The sequence below is a fragment of the Arachis stenosperma genome, chromosome 6 (genome assembly GCF_014773155.1).
Source record: "Arachis stenosperma cultivar V10309 chromosome 6, arast.V10309.gnm1.PFL2, whole genome shotgun sequence".
Lineage (NCBI taxonomy): Eukaryota > Viridiplantae > Streptophyta > Magnoliopsida > Fabales > Fabaceae > Arachis > Arachis stenosperma.
The window spans coordinates 80992402-81007028 of NC_080382.1; the positions used below are offsets into that span (position 1 = coordinate 80992402).

Genomic DNA, 14627 nt, shown 5'->3' on the forward strand with positions numbered 1-14627 from the left:
TTCTTCTGACTTGTCCCATTGTTCACAGGATTCCTTTCAGAAGTGTACATGAATTGGTTATTTGAAACCATTTCAATGAGCTCTTGAGCTTCTGTAGGCGTCTTCTTCAGATGAAGAGATCCTCCAGCAGAGCTATCCAAAGACATCTTGGATAGTTCAGAGAGACCATCATAGAAGATACCTATGATGCTCCATTCAGGAAGCATGTCTGAGGGACATCTTCTGATTAATTGTTTGTATCTTTCCCAAGCTTCATAGAGGGATTCTCCATCCTTCTGTCTGAAGGTTTGGACTTCCACTCTAAGCTTGCTCAATTTTTGAGGTGGAAAGAACTTTGCCAAGAAGGCATTGACTAGCTTTTCCCAAGAGTCCAGGCTTTCTTTAGGTTGTGAGTCCAACCATGTCCTAGCTCTGTCTTTTACAACAAAAGGGAATAGCATCAGTCTGTAGACCTCAGGGTCAATCCCATTAGTCTTGACTGTGTCACAGATTTGCAAGAACTCAGCTAAAAACTGATGAGGATCTTCCAATGGAAGTCCATGGAACTTGCAATTCTGTTGCATTAGAGAAACTAATTGAGGCTTAAGCTCAAAGTTGTTTGCTCCAATGGCAGGTATAGAGATGCTTCTCCCATAGAAGTTGGGAGTAGGTGCAGTAAAGTCACCCAGCACCTTCCTTGCATTGTTGGCATTGTTGTTGTTTTCGGCTGCCATGTGTTCTTCTTCTTTGAAGAATTCGGTCAGGTCCTCTAAAGAGAGTTGTGCTTTGGCTTCTCTTAGCTTTCTCTTCAAGGTCCTTTCAGGTTCAGGATCTGCCTCAACAAGAATACCTTTGTCTTTGCTCCTGCTCATAAGAAAGAGAAGAGAACAAGAAAATGTGGAATCCTCTATGTCACAGTATAGAGATTCCTTGAGGTGTCAGAGGAAAAGAAAATTAGAAGGCAGAAGTAGAAAATTCGAACTTATCAAAGAAGATAGAGTTCGAATTTTGCATTAAGGGATAGTGTTAGTCCATAAATAGAAAGATGTGAGAAGAAGAGAAGTAATTTTCGAAAATTAAGTGAAAGATTTTGAAAACATTTTGAAAAACACTAATTGATTCTCAAAAACTAAGAATAGAAAAAGAATCAAGTGATTTTTGAAAAAGATTTTGAAATTAGAAGTTAAAAAGATATGATTGAAAACTATTTTGAAAAAGATGTGATTAAAAAGATATGATTGAAAAGATATGATTTGAAAACAATTTTAAAAGATATGATTTTGAAAACTATTTGAAAAGATATGATTTTAAAAATTAATGACTTGCCTAACAAGAAAAGATATGATTCAAACATTAAACCTTTCTCAACAGAAAAGGCAACAAACTTGAGATGTTCAATCAAATCATTAATTGTTAGTAAGTATCTTTGAAAAAGGAAAGAAATTAATTTTGAAAACATTTGATTGAAAAGATTTGATTTGAAAAAGATTTGATTTGAAAAACTTTGAAAACTTGAAAAAAATTTGATTTTGAAAACAAAATTCTCCCCCTTGTGCCATCCTGGCGTTAAACGCCCAAACTACTACCCTTTTGGGCGTTAAACGCCCAGCCAGGCACCCTGGCTGGCGTTTAAACGCCAGTCTGTCCTTCTTCACTGGGCGTTTTGAACGCCCAGCTTTTTCTGTGTGATTCCTCTGCAGTATGTTCTGAATCTTCAATTCTCTGTATTATTGACTTGAAAAGACACAAATTAAAAATATTTTTGGATTTTTAATAATGAGGAATAATCAAAATGCAACTAAAATCAAATAACAATGCATGCAAGACACCAAACTTAGGAGTTTGTATACTATTGACACTAACAAAATGAAAATGCATATGAGAAACAACAAAACACTCAAGCCAATGGAATTCAAAGATCAAAACAAGGAAATCATCAAGAAAAACTTGAAGATTAATGAAGACACATGCATGAATGCAATAAGAACAAAAACATGCAATTGACACCATACTTAGAGTGAGACACTAGACTTAAACAAGAAATATTTTTGGTTTTTATGATTTTGTAATTTTTTTGGATTTTTCGAAAATTTAAGTGAAAAGGAAAATAAAGGTATCAAAATTCTTAATGAGAATTCCAGGAATCATGCAATGTTAGTCTAAAGCTTTAGTCTAAAGGAATTAGACATGGCCGGCTAAGCTTCAGCAGGACATTGCATTCAAGAGCTAAATTGATGATGATCAATCAGCTTTGGTGATGATAAGAACATCACCTTGAAACACTAGAATTCATTCTTAAGAACTCTGAAGAAAAATAATACCTAATCTAAGCAACAAGATGAACCGTCAGTTGTTCATACACAAACAATCCCCGACAACGGCGCCAAAAACTTGGTGCGCGAAATTGTGATCACTACAACTTCACACAACTAACCAGCAAGTGCACTGGGTCGTCCAAGTAATACCTTACGCGAGTAAGGGTCGATCCCACGGAGATTGTTGGTATGAAGCAAACTATGGTCACCTTGTAAATCTTAGTCAGGCAGACTCAAATGGGTATAGGTAATAAACGAAAATAACATAAAAGATAAAGATAGAGATACTTATGTAATTCATTGGTAGGAACTTCAGATAAGCGCATGAAGATGCCTTCCCTTCCGTCTCTCTGCTTTCCTACTGTCTTCATCCAATCCTTCTTACTCCTTTCCATGGCAAGCTTATGCAAGGGTTTCACCGTTGTCAGTGGCTACCTCCCATCCTCTCATTGGAAATGTTCAACGCACCCTGTCACGGCACGGCTATCCATCTGTCGGTTCTCAATCAGGCCGGAATAGAATCCAGTGATTCTTTTGCGTCTGTCACTAACGCCCCGCCCTCAGGAGTTTGAAGCACGTCACAGTCATTCAATCATTGAATCCTACTCAGAATACCACAGACAAGGTTAGACCTTCCGGATTCTCTTGAATGCCGCCATCAGTTCTCGCCTATACCACGAAGATTCCGGTTAAAGAATCCAAGAGATATTCACTAGAGCCTTGGTTGCTTGTAGAACAAAAGTGGTTGTCAGTCACTTTGTTCATAAGTGAGAATGATGATGAGTGTCACGGATCATCACATTCATCAAGTTGAAGAACAAGTGATATCTTGGACAAAGAACAAGCGGAATTGAATAGAAGAACAATAGTAATTGCATTAATACTCGAGGTACAGCAGAGCTCCACACCTTAATCTATGGTGTGTAGAAACTCCACCGTTGAAAATACATAAGAACAAAAGTGATCATTGGTTTCGGCCCCAGAGAGGGAACCAGAAGAACCAAGATGAAAATACAATAGTAAAAGGTCCTACTTATAGAAACTAGTAGCCTAGGGTGTACAGAGATGAGTAAATGACATAAAAATCCACTTCCGGGCCCACTTGGTGTGTGCTTGGGCTGAGCAATGAAGCATTTTCGTGTAGAGACTCTTCTTGGAGTTAAACGCCAGCTTTTATGCCAGTTTGGGCGTTTAACTCCCATTTAGGTGCCAGTTCCGGCGTTTAACGCTGGAATTTCTTGAGGTGACTTTGAACGCCGGTTTGGGCCATCAAATCTTGGGCAAAGTATGAACTATCATATATTGCTGGAAAGCCCAGGATGTCTACTTTCCAACGCCGTTGAGAGCGCGCCAATTGGGCTTCTGTAGCTCCAGAAAATCCACTTCGAGTGCAGGGAGGTCAGAATCCAACAGCATCTGCAGTCCTTTTCAGTCTCTGGATCAGATTTTTGCTCAGGTCCCTCAATTTCAGCCAGAAAATACCTGAAATCACAGAAAAACACACAAACTCATAGTAAAGTCCAGAAAAGTGAATTTTAACTAAAAACTAATAAAAATATAATAAAAACTCAACTAAAACTACCAAAAACATACTAAAAACAATGCCAAAAAGCGTACAAATTATCCGCTCATCAGTCAGCAATTTGTAAGAACTGTGCCAGAAACTCAGTAGGTTCCTCCTGTGGAAGACCGAAATGCTGGCAATTTTGCTGCACCATGATAATGAGCTGAGGATTCAGCTCAAAAGTGTTAGCTCTTATGAGGGGTATACAGATACTACTCCCATATGAAGCAATAGTGGGGTTAGCATATGACCCCAGAGTCCTTCTAGACTGTTCATTTCCACTTAGGTCCATGATGGAGTAAGGGAGATGATGTGGATAAAAAATTTATTTTATTATATAATAAAATGGATATTAAAATAATAAAATAAAATAAAATAAAAGAATTTGAAAATATTTTATGAGGATTTTTGAAAAAGAATTAGGAGAGAGAACGTGGTTAGGAATTTTTGAAAAAGATATGATTTTGAAAAAATTTTGACCAAGTCAACCTAATGAATTCGAAAATTATGAGTAATTAAAGGAAAAGATATTTTTTTTTATTTTTAAATTTTAATGTGAAAAGAGAAAAACAACAAAATGACTCAAGACATAAAAATTTTGGATCAAAACAAATAATGCATGCAAGAACACTTTGAATGCCAAGATGAACACCAAGAACACTTTGAAGATCATGATGAACATCAAGAACATATTTTTTGAAAATTTTTAAGAAAAGAAAGACATGCAAGACACCAAACTTAAAAATTTTTAATGTTTAGACTCTAAGAATTCAAAAATGCATATGAAAAACAAGAAAAGACACAAAACAAGAAAATTTAAAGATCAAACAAGGAGACTTACCAAGAACAACTTGAAGATCATGAAGAACACCATGCATGAGTTTTCAAAAAATTTTGAGAAAAATAAAAATATGCAATTGACACCAAACTTAAAAATTGACTCTAGACTCAAACAAGAAACACAATTTTTTTTGGTTGTATGATTTTATTAAATTTTTTTTTTGTATTTTTCGAAATTATTTTGGAAAAAGAAAATAAAGAAATTCAAAATTTTTAATAAGAATTCAAAGAATCATGCAATGTTAGTCTAAAGCTTCGGTCCAAAAATTTAGACATGTCTTAATAGCCAGCCAAGCTTTATATGAAAGCCTCGGTCCAAAAATTTAGACATGGCCAAAGGCCAACCAAGCTTTAGCAGAGTATTGCATACAACAGCCAAATTGATGAGAACCAACTAATAAGCTATTGCAATGATAAGTGGAAGCCTCAGTCCAAAAGAATTAGACATGGCTTTAGAGCCAGCCAGGCTTCAACATATCATCATGAAACTCTAGAATTCAGTCTTAGAAATTCTGAAGAACAAAATAAAATTTTTATTTTTATTTATTTTTTTCGAAAATAAAAAGTAAAAAGCATAAACATAAAATAAAATTACCCAATCTAAGCAACAAGATGAACCGTCAGTTGTCCAAACTAAACAATCCCCGGCAACAGCACCAAAAACTTGGTGCACGAAAATTACAATCACAATTTTGTAATTTCACACAACTAACCAGCAAGTGCACTGGGTCGTCCAAGTAATACCTTACGTGAGTAAGGGTCGATCCCACGAAGATTGTCGGCTTGAAGCAAGCTATGGTTATCTTGTAACTCTTAGTCAGGATATCAATAATGGTTCTTAGTTTTGATTGCGAAAACTAAAAGAACATGAAATAAATACTTGTTATACAGTAATGGAGAATGGGTTGGAGTTTTGGAGATGCTCTGTCTTCTGAATCTCTGCTTTCCTACTGTCTTCTTCTTCACGCATGCAAGGCTCCTTCCATGGCAAGCTATATGTTGGTGGATTACCATTGTCAATGGCTACCATCCATCCGTTCAGTGAAAAAGGTCCATATACATGGCTAATCATCTGTCGGTTCTCACTTGTGCTGGAATAGGATCTAGTGATCCTTTTGCATCTATCACTATGCCCAACATTTGTGAGTTTGAAGCTCTTCACAGTCATCCCATCTCAGATCCTACTCGGAATACCACAGATAAGGTTTAGACTTTCCAGATCTCAAGAATGCTGCTAATTGATTCTAGCTTATACCACGAAGACTCTGGTCTCACGAATTGAACGCTCTGTTATTAGGAGAGGCAGTCAAACTCGTGAATTAGGAACCCAAGAGATAAACACTCAATCTAAGGTAGAACGGAAGTGGTTATCAGGGACGCATTCATAGGGTGAGAATGGTGATGAGTGTCACGGATCATCACATTTATCATGTTTAAGTGCGAGTGAATATCTTAGAATAAAAGAAGCGTGGTTGAATAGAAAACAGAAATAATTGCATTAATCCATCGAGACACAGCAGAGCTCCTCACCCCCAACCATGGGGTTTAGAGACTCATGTCGTAGAAGATACAAATTCCGATGTAAAATGTCATGAGGTACAAAATAAATCTCTAAAAGTAGTTTTTATACTAAACTAGTAACATAGGTTTACAGAAAATGAGTAACCTCAGATAGATAGTGCAAAAATCCACTTCTGGGGCCCACTTGGTGTGTGTTTGGGCTGAGCAATGAAGCTTTCATATGTAGAGGCTATTCCTGGCATTTAATTTCAGCTTTTGTGCCAGTTTGGGCATTTAACTTCAGCTTGTATCCTGTTTCTGGCGTTTAATGCCAGAATAGGGTAAAACGTTGGCGTTAAACGCCAATTTGCGTCATCACAACTCGGGCAAAAGTATGGACTATTATGTATTGATGAAAATCCCAAGATGTCTACTTTCCAACGCAATTGAGAGCGCACCAATTGGGCTTCTGTAACTCCAGAAAATCCATTTCGAGTGTAGAGAGGTCAGAATCCAACAACATCAGCAGTCCTTTTTCAGCCTCCGAATCAGATTTTTGCTCAGGTCCCTCAATTTCAGCCAGAAAATACCTGAAATTATAGAAAAACACAGAAACTCATAGTAAATTCTAGAAATGTGATTTTCACATAAAAAGTAATAAAAATATACTAAAAAGTAGCTAGATCCTACTAAAAACTATATGAAAATACCTCCAAAAGGCGTATAAAATATCCGCTCATCAATTATCAATACTTTCCTTTTTCCTTATTCTTTCAAGAGCCAGCATTCTAAAATTCCAACTTCAAATACTGTTTATTCATACATTCAGAAAATAAAAGCAATGTCTCCACATCAAAATAATTGAACTATTCTTATTTTAAACTTGAAATTCATGTATCTCTCAATTCTTTTAAAAAAAAATTCTTTTTAAGCAAGGTGAAAGATATATGAAATATTTTATAGCCTTAAGACATAAATGCAAATGATCACGTAACAAGAACAAGAAAACAGATAAAACATAACAGAAAATAGAAAAACTACACAAGAAAAGGAGATAAAGAGAACGAATCCACCTTTAATGGTGGCGGCTAGTGCTCCTCTTTGAGGATCCAATGTGGTGCTTGATCTCTTCAATGTCACTCCTTTGCCTTCGTTGTTCTTCCCTCATAGCTCTTTGCAGAAGTGGTAAAAGTAAAAAAGCAAAGCTTTTGCAACACCAAACTTAAGAGTTTTGCTTGTCCTCGAGCAAATATGATAGGTGGGGAGTCTGAAGGACCCACTGGTCCTGAAAGGCTAGGGAATTTAGATTCTATGCCCTTTGCAGTAGCGTTTGAATGCCCAAGGTCTGCTCCCTGGCTGGCGTTCAACGCTAGCGACACTCTATCCGGAGTGTTCTGTTTTCACTGCTTAACATTTCTGTCTCTGTTCTGGTTGATGCACATGATCATGAACCAACAAAAAATAACTTAAAGGAAAACAAAATTAAGGGAAAAAATAATTAATTAAGGTTGGGTTGCCTCCCAACAAGTGTTTCTTTAATGTCATTAGATTGACGGACAGCTTCTTTCAAGGAGAAAGATAGTAACAGAGGAATAAATCCTTATTCCTTACTGGGAGCTTCCTTCCTGTGCTCTCATGGAATGGCATAATACGCTCAAGAGACAGGATCTTGTTCACTGCTTGAGGCAGGGTTGGGCTTGCAGCAATATGCTGGTGTCCCTCTTCGCCACTTCCTTCTTCATTGGTAAAAAGCCTTTAGTAGGGATATTTTTGTTTTCCCAGCCCCTAGGCATCTTCCTTTTGGGGCCTTTCTCCTTTGTAGATAGTGTACATCTAACACCAAACTTACATTTGGTCTTAGGAGGGGATGAATTGGTTTCATCCAAGGGAGGAGGCTTGAATATTGAATCCTTTATGCATGTGCCTCCCTTGTTAGGGGGTAATGGATGGTCAAGAACCTTGAACAAAATATAATCTTTATGCAAGGTAATCCTTGTTTCTTATACCTCTTGATGTGTGGAAAGCGATCCAACACAAAACTCACCGGCAAGTGTACCGGGTCGCATCAAGTAATAATAACTCACAAGAGTGAGGTCGATCCCACAGGGATTGAAGGATTGAGCAATTTTAGTTTAGTGGGTGGTTTAGTCAAGCAAATCAAGTGTTGGTTGAGTGATTTGTGTTTAACAGAAAGTAAATGACAATAAATGTAAAGGGGGAAAGGGAAATAGGCATTAAATTTGAGAGCAAGAAAGAAAAATTGCAGAAACTTAAAGAACAAGAAACTAAATAACTGAAACTTAAAGTGCAAGAAAGGTAAATTGCAGTAACTTAAATGGCAAGTAATGTAAATTGCTTGAATGTAAAAGGGAATTGAGGAATGGGATTGCAGGATCTAAACGAAGGAAAAGTAAATTGCAGTAATGAAGGTAGCAGAAATTGAATTGGATGCAAACAGAAATTTAAACAGCAAGGAAATTAAAGTGCAGTAAAGGTTCACAGAAGAACCAAAAGTGATCTCAGGATCCCAAGGGCTTAGGTAGCAGAGCCTAAAACCCAATTTCCTTCCCAGATCTGAAGTTACTAAGCAATTGACAGAAAATTAAAGATGAAGCAGTAGAAGAACAGAATTGAAAGTGAATTATGCAGAAAACAAATTGCAAAGAGTTTGAATGGGAATTGGGACAGAATTTCCCCAATTTCACACATCCAATACTCAGAAAAACAGAGAGTAGAATTGCCCAAGGGAAATGAGGAAGGAGATCAATCAATTCTCCCTTGATCCTCTTAGTTCTCGGCCAATTCTCTCAAGAACAATTCCAAGAGAGTCAAAACTCCAAAGGAATGTCAAAGTGAAAATTCAAAAGCCAAGGTAAAAGTAAAAATTCAAAAGTGAGCAAAAAAGTTGCTAAAAGTCCTAATTACATCAAACTAAGTCCTATTTATACACTTTCTATTCTTGGATGATGGGATTTGGATGGGCTTTTGGATTGGTGAAGAAATGAATTCAAATGAATTTTTAATTTGAATTTTGGCCCAAAAACCACTCCCAGGAGGCTGCCCTGCCCTTGTGGAGGGCAGGGCAGAAAATTGATGCTTGGTGCTTGGAGTTGGTGCGGCCATGGTGCGCATGAAGAAGAAATTGGTGCGCCAGAAGCTGCCCTGCCCGCGCCAAGGGCGGGGCAGAAAATGTTGATGCGCGCGCTTGGTGCGCCATGCTTGAGGAGCGCGCGTGCGCGTGCTGCACGTTGATGCGTGGGATGCTCCCTGCCTGCGCCAAGGGCAGGGCAGGAATGGTTTGGTGCGCCAGGAAAGGAATGTTGCGCGCGGTTGGTGCGCCAGGAAGCAAAGTTGGTGCGCCAAGGTTTTGTGTGTGATGCGCCAATTTCAAATGCTGCCCTGCCCGCGCCAAGGGCAGGGCAGAGTTTCCATATTGCACGCCTCGGGTTCGAATCACGGAGGAAGCAAACACGCTAGTTATTTTCTTGGTTTCTTGGCACCATAGTCACCCTTAGTCCTTGGCTTCCTCATGGTCCCTTGTTCGAAACTTGTAGCTTGCATGGGTGTCATTTTCCCTTGAATTTCTTTCCTCATGGAGCCCGATCCTACTCTCCACAAGGGCAAGGCAGAGTTTGCTTCTCTTGGCTCCAAGGCACCATTTTGTGCTCTGCCCTTGGAGTGGGCAGGGCAAGGTTGCCTTGTCTTGGTTTGGTCACTTAATGCTGCCCTCCTAGAGGGCATTCTGCCCTTGTGGAGGGCAAGGTTGCTTCCCCTATGAGTTGCGGCACGCTATTTCTTGATTCGGCCACGCTTTCCTTTTCTTGGCTACACTTTCTTAGGCCACGCTTTTCATTTTCTTTTTCTTTTCTTCACCTACAATAAACCAAAACAACCACTCAAAGTATCACTAAATTCAAGAGGCTTATAAATCAATTAAAATGCAATTAAAATTAGCTTAAACCTCATGATTTATCATTAATTTCATAGTGGTTGCTTGATTTAGAGAAGTTATGCATTTTCACTCCAAATCACTAACTTAGGATGCAAGAAAGTGCATAATTGCTAACAAAACAAGTGAAATTAGCTTGAAAAATGGGTATATGATGACTTGTCATCACAACACCAAACTTAAACCTTGCTTGTCCCCAAGCAAGCATCAAAACTAAGAGTAAATGATATGAATAAGAAAAGAACACAAATCCTTATTATGCAGATAGCAGAACTTCAATTTATGGGGCATTTATGCAGACAATGATACTCACTTATTGTTACTGCTGCATAATACATATCTTTCTTCAAAGGCTTGCTAAACTTGCTGTTATAAGACTCACCTTTTACTCACTCCCTTGCTAACTCTTCTTGGCTTATAATGCTTTAACAAGCTTTTTATTCTTTAAGAGGTTTGGTGTTAAATGTTGCAGCCTAGCCTTTGGCTTCATTTTCTTTTATTTTGCTCAACATCTTTCCACCACAGACACTTAGCTCACTAATTCTTCCTAGGATCATTGATGCCCAGCATCTCTTTGGATCACTAAGTGCTTTGTATCTAAGTTGCTCTTTATTGTGGATTTTCAATTGGCCATCCCAAATCAGTTGATCTAAGTGACCGGGTTTCAAAATACCCCTTAGAATTTACTCATCCAAGCAGATCTCAGTACAAGAACACCACAGGCATTTGTCCTAAGGTTCAAACCATTGGTGTCCAACCTTTATTCTTTGTTTTTTTCTTGCCATTTTGGCTTTTTCCTTCCTTTTTCTTTCTGTTTTTGTTACCAAGGGTTGTTTCATTATTGATAGGAGTCTTTGTAACAGCAAGCTAACTTACAATTGAATGGGAATGATATTATGCAACATTTATTTCATGAGTTATGCATTTAATCAAACACATGTGCCACCACCAACTTCCATTCATACTCATGCAACATTGGATTTTTTTACTTTTCAATTCAAACCAAACTCTTTTATTCAAGCATATGGGAAACAAAGCAATATTCAAAGCTAAGTGATAGATACAAGCATTATGCAGACTCATCATTTTTCTAGCTAATTATTAACTAACTAAAATGAAAAGCAAAGAATAGAAAATGCATAAAGCAAGGAAAATAAATGGTGGAGGCATATCATGTTTCAGACATGCATCTCCTTATTAAAGACATGAAAGAGGAAGTATGAAAGAACTTTGCCACCTTCTAATGGTCATGGCTGCTGCTTGATTCTCCCTTCTTCTTCTTTCTCTTCCCTGTCTTGGAGTAATCTTGGATCTCTTCTCCAGGACATCTTCTAGCCCAAACAGAATCTATGAGTCCTTTGAGCCCATAAGTCTCCAATGTGTTAAAGGTTGACTCAGTGTATTGACGAGATTTTGCTTGTTGTTTGGCTAAGAATTCAGGGCATTGCTCAAATGGCTTGATCTCAGGATTGAGTGTTGGCAAATTGTGGGTCAAGTACTCCAACCTTGCTTGCATGTTTTCATCATACTCCATTCTTTGTACGTGTCTAACTTCACCTATGGTATGATGAACATTCTTCCATTGGTACAGGTTGTGACTATATTCCGATGCTTTAGCTTGACTGAAATACAGCTTATCATATGATTCCTTGAATTCTTTGTATTGCTCTTTTTGTCCTTCAAGGATTTGTGCTTGGAATTCTTGCTGCTGAGTCATCATTTGTTGTTGCCATTTCTCTTGCTTCTCCTCCATTTGATGCTGCCAAGCTTCTCGTTCCTCTTTTTCTTTCAAGAATTGCTCCATGAATTCAGGATGGGGCTCTAGATATTGCGCTGGGCCCCCTTGATTTTGGCCCTGTTCGGCCTGCATAAGTTGGTTTTGACCTTGTTGAGCCTGCATGAGCTGCTGAGATAATTCTTCAATTGACCTTTGCAGTTGGCCCATATCAATGGCATCATATGCTTGATTTCGTCCTTCCTCTCTTTGTAATCTCCTTTGTCTAGGAGCTACCACCCCTTATTAATTCTTTCCATGCTCTTCTTGGTAATCCATTTTCCTACCTTCACTTTTGTTGTGTCCTCATCTTCAAAAATGACATTAGCTCTGTTACATAGCCTTTGGATGGTGCTTGGATGTCCAAGGCTTTTTGACTTGCTTGTGCTATCGGCCATTTCTTGAATACTGTCGGCTATGAGTTGTGCAACATTGATCTCACCCCCATGCAAGATGCAGTGTGTCATGAGAGCTCGTTTGATTGTGACCCAAGAGGCATTTCCAGTAGGAAGAATAGATCTCCTCACTATTTCAAACCATCCTTTAGCCACAGGAGTAAGATTGATTCTTCTTATGTGACTTGGAACCCCCTTTGAATCTCTTTCCCAATCTGTATTTTCCATGCATATTCCTTGCAGGATCTCATCAGGATTGTTTTCCCGTTGCAATCTAGCCTCATAGCTAAGCTCTGGATAGGTGATGGTTCTCAACTTGAGAGCTCTTGTGATAGCAGCAGGGCTAAAACTCACTTCAACCCCTCTGACATAGCTTGTGTAGGGAGCACTATTTTTGTTTTCTTTGGCAGCATTTGCATAGAACTCCCTAATCATTACTGCACTGATGTCAGTCAGAGGAGAACACAAGAGTTCCCACCTTCTTTCTCTTGTAATTTGCTTCATGATGGGGTATTCTCCTTCCCTCAAATCAAGGCCTTTCTCATATATGACATTCTTTCCCTCCATGAACCTATGATATTTCCCTTCATGGAATTGGGATCTAAACCTTCTTGCATCAAATGATGGGGGTTCGGTTGCCATAGGTTCTTTTCCCGGCCTTCTTTTTGAGCTTGAGGAGGCCATTGAAAATTAAAGTGAAAAAGAAGAGGAAGTAAGAGTAGAAGAAGAAATATGTGTTGTGTTTGGGGTGAACTTTGGTTCGATTTTGATGTGTGAGGTAAGGGAATTATGTTGGCTTTGGAGGTGGAGTAGAGTGTGGTTTCATATGAAAGTGGCTTGAGTGGGAATGTGAGTGCCGTGTTGGTGCAACGGCTATTTATAGGCCATGTTTCCAAGCTTTTCAACAAAACCACAATAAATGAATGAGGAGGGAACCGTGAATGTTCATGAAGGGCTGAGATTGGTTTGCTCATTCAACGAATGCATGAGATGAACGGCTTGCATGCATGGTTGAGGCTTGACGAGGATCCTCCTCCTATTGGTTGCATGCACTTCGGTGTCCAATGTTGCATGCATGCAAATTTTGTTCCCCATGAGCACGTTCTCCTAGGCACATGTGACCTCCCTCACATAGATCCTCCTAGCCGTGGCCCCTCCTTGAGTTTTGTCTTAATCTTTTTCTCCTGTAAGAATCAAAATAACTAGCCTTAGCTCATTAATAAAGTTGTTGGCAATTAATTTGTATTAAAGAGAAAGGATTGTTTTGTTTTGCCTATTATTATAAAAATATTTTTATGGTCAATTATGTCCCTTAATTAAAGATGTTGAAAGTTGGTGAACACCAAACTTATCTTCTATTGAGGGGATGGCCGAACAACTATCAACCATTCTTCACAATTGACATTTTCTTTTTTTTTTTAAAAAATAATTGTGATGCATGATCCTGTTTGTATGCTTTTGATTTCATAAATGGTAAATGATCTTCTGAGTTTCGTTGCAATTGCAGACACCAAACTTAGTGTTTGGTCATATGCTTTATTCAAATGAATTATGCATATGTTCTAAGAATGGCTCCCTTTCTTTTTGAAAAGCTAAAATTTAGTGTACCTTAAGGGACACCAAACTTAGAATTCTGACTTATGTTCTAAAATGTGCATTTACCAAATATGAAAGTTCAGAATCATACTTCAGGAAATCATAGCTTATTGAATAAAAAAAAAAAAGAAATCTTAAACCATGGGTTGCCTCCCATGAAGCGCTCTTTTATTGTCATTAGCTTGACATTGACCTCCCTTTAAGGTGGTTGATGCTGGTGATGTCTCAATTTGTCACCTCTCACTGTCAGCTTTCTCTGTGTGCTTTGATGCTTAATTTCCATATGCTCAAGAGAAAGAATTTGGTTGACAGTGTAATAATCTTCTGCTCCCTGCTGTTGGTATATTAATTGCACCTTATCACCCTTAGAAAATCCTTCAGTTGGGATTTTCTTGTTCTTCCACCCTTTGTGAGCCTTTTTCTTATTCTTCACCTTTTTCTTGCTTGTTGATCTTCCCTTCTTGGCAGTTACTTGAGTTGTGATGCCTTCCTTTCTGCTGATCACCCCTGCTTCCTTGTGAATCCCCTTTTCTTCTTGCATCTGTTTGTTTTTCTGTTCCAATTCCTTTTCAGTTGATTGCTTTGGAAGGGGATCATCACTCATTTTGCTTGTTTCTTCATCCCTTTGTTCTTCCGGAAAGACTTTCAGGACGATGCTTTCCTCATGCATCCTGAGGGTTAACTCTCCTTGCTCTATGTCCACAATGGCTCTAGC

At 38.4% G+C, this 14627-nt stretch overlaps 1 non-coding gene across 1 annotated transcript; it reads left to right on the forward strand.

Moving 5' to 3' along the window:
- The first annotated feature begins 200 nt into the window (after window positions 1-200).
- LOC130938359 (small nucleolar RNA R71) lies at window positions 201-308 on the forward strand. The gene has a single exon (XR_009069528.1). It is a non-coding gene; the product is annotated as a small nucleolar RNA R71 (small nucleolar RNA).
- The last annotated feature ends 14319 nt before the right edge of the window (window positions 309-14627 follow it).